General features: G+C 32.1%; 1 long non-coding RNA gene across 1 annotated transcript; it reads right to left on the reverse strand.

Moving 5' to 3' along the window:
• Nucleotides 1–431: 431 nt before the first annotated feature.
• Nucleotides 432–2,399, reverse strand: LOC143199111 (uncharacterized). Its single transcript, XR_013006359.1, has 3 exons — nucleotides 1,805–2,399; nucleotides 1,118–1,712; nucleotides 432–1,025 (listed from the first exon to the last, which is right to left on the reverse strand). It is a non-coding gene; the product is annotated as an uncharacterized LOC143199111 (long non-coding RNA).
• Between the last annotated feature and the right edge of the window lie 2,106 nt (nucleotides 2,400–4,505).

Genomic DNA, 4,505 nt, shown 5'->3' on the forward strand with positions numbered 1-4,505 from the left:
CTTCGTCAAAAACTCACATTAGTTTATTAATAGATATCAGCAGTGACGTATTTAATACTGCTAACCGAGAAATTTAAACACTGATTTATGCATCTGCCCTCGTATAATAGACCCTCACCAAATTATTTCAAACGCATATTATTCACATACTTAACAAGTGCAATGTATTTGTATTTGTATTGTCAGGTAGACTGATAAGTTAACTAGGTCATGGCGGTGTACTCTGTATGTGATGAAATTGGTTCTTGTACATATGACAGATAGAAGGGATTTTAAACTATTTACTATGAGATTATGAAAATCTCTTTTCTCATGGTATCAGATAAATCTCGACGTAATCTATGTGCCTAGTCCGTTTCTTACGACTATATTTACGTACCTACAGATGTTCGTTTGTTGATCTTGTTGACTGCTACTTGAGTTTTATATACATAAGTTCATGTATTCGGTTCATAAAAACTCTCATTTCAATATGTTGTCTTTACTCACAGAAAAGTGTTCCAATTTTTTTTCCTTTCAAAATATTCAGAATGAAACTGAATGAATTTAACTTAAGTATCTTTTGAGGCCGTAAAATATATATCAGCTCTGTATTCATTTTGAAGGCTTTACAAGAAATGGCGTTACTGTATTTTCATTGTATTATACATTTATAATCAATTTCATGCTGAAGTCTCATTGACAGACTTCGTCAAAAACTCACATTAGTTTACTAATAGATATCAGAAGTGACGTATTTAATACTGCTAACCGAGAAATTTAAACACTGATTTATTCATCTGCCCTCGTATAATAGACCCTCACCAAATTATTTAAAACGCATATTATTCACATACTTAACAAGTGCAATGTATTTGTATTTGTATTGTCAGGTAGACTGATAAGTTAACTAGGTCATGGCGGTGTACTCTGTATGTGATGAAATTGGTTCTTGTACATATGACAGATAGAAGGGATTTTAAACTATTTACTATGAGATTATGAAAATCTCTTTTCTCATGGTATCAGATAAATCTCGACGTAATCTATGTACCTAGTCCGTTTCTTACGACTATATTTACGTACCTACAGATGTTCGTTTGTTGATCTTGTTGACTGCTACTTGAGTTTTATATACATAAGTTCAGTATTCGGTTCATAAAAACTCTCATTTCAATATGTTGTCTTTACTCACAGAAAAGTGTTCCAATTTTTTTTCCTTTCAAAATATTCAGAATGAAACTGAATGAATTTAACTTAAGTATCTTTTGAGGCCGTAAAATATATATCAGCTCTGTATTCATTTTGAAGGATTTACAAGAAATGGCGTTACTGTATTTTCATTGTATTATACATTTATAATCAATTTCATGCTGAAGTCTCATTGACAGACTTCGTCAAAAACTCACATTAGTTTATTAATAGATATCAGCAGTGACGTATTTATAATACTGCTAACCGAGAAATGTTAACACTGATTTATGCATCTGCCCTCGTATAATAGACCCTCACCAAATTATTTAAAACGCATATTATTCACATACTTAACAAGTGCAATGTATTTGTATTTGTATTGTCAGGTAGACTGATAAGTTAACTAGGTCATGGCGGTGTACTCTGTATGTGATGAAATTGGTTCTTGTACATATGACAGATAGAAGGGATTTTAAACTATTTACTATGAGATTATGAAAATCTCTTTTCTCATGGTATCAGATAAATCTCGACGTAATCTATGTGCCTAGTCCGTTTCTTACGACTATATTTACGTACCTACAGATGTTCGTTTGTTGATCTTGTTGACTGCTACTTGAGTTTTATATACATAAGTTCAGTATTCGGTTCATAAAAACTCTCATTTCAATATGTTGTCTTTACTCACAGAAAAGTGTTCCAATTTTTTTTCCTTTCAAAATATTCAGAATGAAACTGAATGAATTTAACTTAAGTATCTTTTGAGGCCGTAAAATATATATCAGCTCTGTATTCATTTTGAAGGATTTACAAGAAATGGCGTTACTGTATTTTCATTGTATTATACATTTATAATCAATTTCATGCTGAAGTCTCATTGACAGACTTCGTCAAAAACTCACATTAGTTTATTAATAGATATCAGCAGTGACGTATTTATAATACTGCTAACCGAGAAATGTTAACACTGATTTATGCATCTGCCCTCGTATAATAGACCCTCACCAAATTATTTAAAACGCATATTATTCACATACTTAACAAGTGCAATGTATTTGTATTTGTATTGTCAGGTAGACTGATAAGTTAACTAGGTCATGGCGGTGTACTCTGTATGTGATGAAATTGGTTCTTGTACATATGACAGATAGAAGGGATTTTAAACTATTTACTATGAGATTATGAAAATCTCTTTTCTCATGGTATCAGATAAATCTCGACGTAATCTATGTACCTAGTCCGTTTCTTACGACTATATTTACGTACCTACAGATGTTCGTTTGTTGATCTTGTTGACTGCTACTTGAGTTTTATATACATAAGTTCAGTATTCGGTTCATAAAAACTCTCATTTCAATATGTTGTCTTTACTCACAGAAAAGTGTTCCAATTTTTTTTCCTTTCAAAATATTCAGAATGAAACTGAATGAATTTAACTTAAGTATCTTTTGAGGCCGTAAAATATATATCAGCTCTGTATTCATTTTGAAGGATTTACAAGAAATGGCGTTACTGTATTTTCATTGTATTATACATTTATAATCAATTTCATGCTGAAGTCTCATTGACAGACTTCGTCAAAAACTCACATTAGTTTACTAATAGATATCAGAAGTGACGTATTTAATACTGCTAACCGAGAAATTTAAACACTGATTTATTCATCTGCCCTCGTATAATAGACCCTCACCAAATTATTTAAAACGCATATTATTCACATACTTAACAAGTGCAATGTATTTGTATTTGTATTGTCAGGTAGACTGATAAGTTAACTAGGTCATGGCGGTGTACTCTGTATGTGATGAAATTGGTTCTTGTACATATGACAGATAGAAGGGATTTTAAACTATTTACTATGAGATTATGAAAATCTCTTTTCTCATGGTATCAGATAAATCTCGACGTAATCTATGTACCTAGTCCGTTTCTTACGACTATATTTACGTACCTACAGATGTTCGTTTGTTGCGTGGTAACCAATGTTCCGGATTTAAAGGAATATTATTTAATGTATTTGGTTGTGGGCGGACATAGTTGTTTTATTTCGTTGCTTTAATAGACCAGACCAGATCGGTGTAAATCAGCATATAATATCGTGTATTGGTATTGAAGTGAGACGCAGTAAAACATTAATGGCAAAAATTAAGTTTTATTTTAATGCATATGTATGTTGGTATATGTAGGCAGAAAGATATATGGATAATACTGACGTGATATGTTGGCGGAAAAGTGTTTTTTCTTATTAATTGAAATAAAAGCGTAATAATTTGTGAGCTTAATTACAATAATTTTTGAAAAGCATAAAGCTTTATCTTCTTGTCTTGTTTCTTTTATATTAAATTTTTCAATTAAGGCGTAGCATAAGAAGGCCTTTCTAATACATAGATGGCGCTAGTTTTATTGCATTCACCGCTTTATCAGTTAACACTAACTTTCAAAAGAAAGCTGTTAGAATTTCATGACTTTCTACTCATAAATTTGTGAGTTATTGTACTGAGAGCGACACTACTTTTGTTATTTTCAAAACAATGGATCAAAATCAATGTCGTGTTTTAATATTACTGATTCTTGATGGATAAAAATACCGTTCAAGCGAAACAGTTTTGTAAGGACTCCGCTCCATCAGACACAACAACTAAACGTTGGTTTGCTGACTTCAAACGTGGTCGTAGAGACACCGATGATGCAGAACGTAGTGGACGTCCAAATGAGGTGGTAACACCAGAGAACATAAAGAATATCCACAAACCAATCTAGTGAGTTAGCTAACATCGTAGAGATATCAAAAACACGTGTTGGTATTATATTGCATGAGCATTTAACTACAAGTAAGCTCTGTTCCAAGTGGGTGCCGCATTTGCTCACTGATGACCAAAAACGAAAACGTGTTGATGATTGGGAGCAATGCTTGAAATAGCTGTAAATCAACAGTAAATATTATACATCGTTATTGGAACGTTTGAAGGCCGAAATTGCCAAGAAGCGACCGTATATGACAAAGGAAAAAATTGTTTCATCAAGACGACGCACTGAACAAATTATATTTGAAAGCATTCCTGTCTTCCACTGAATTAAAACGTTTCCTATGGTTTCTAACATCCTGTATATTGAGTGGACTGTCATGGACTTTATCGACGATCCTATATCTAACTTATGGTATTTGTTTAATATCGATGAAAATCAGTGTGGAAATAATAGTTCATAAATATATCTTGTCAGCAGTACTGATGGTACCTCGGTTAATCTAGCAAGTCCTCATGCTTTGTTCTTAATTTAAAATATGTTTAATAAAATAAAAGTAATGTTTCATACCTACACAAATCAAATAA

Source organism: Rhynchophorus ferrugineus, unplaced genomic scaffold (genome assembly GCF_030347505.1).
Source record: "Rhynchophorus ferrugineus isolate W39M unplaced genomic scaffold, kcgeb_rfMv2 rfM6, whole genome shotgun sequence".
Lineage (NCBI taxonomy): Eukaryota > Metazoa > Arthropoda > Insecta > Coleoptera > Curculionidae > Rhynchophorus > Rhynchophorus ferrugineus.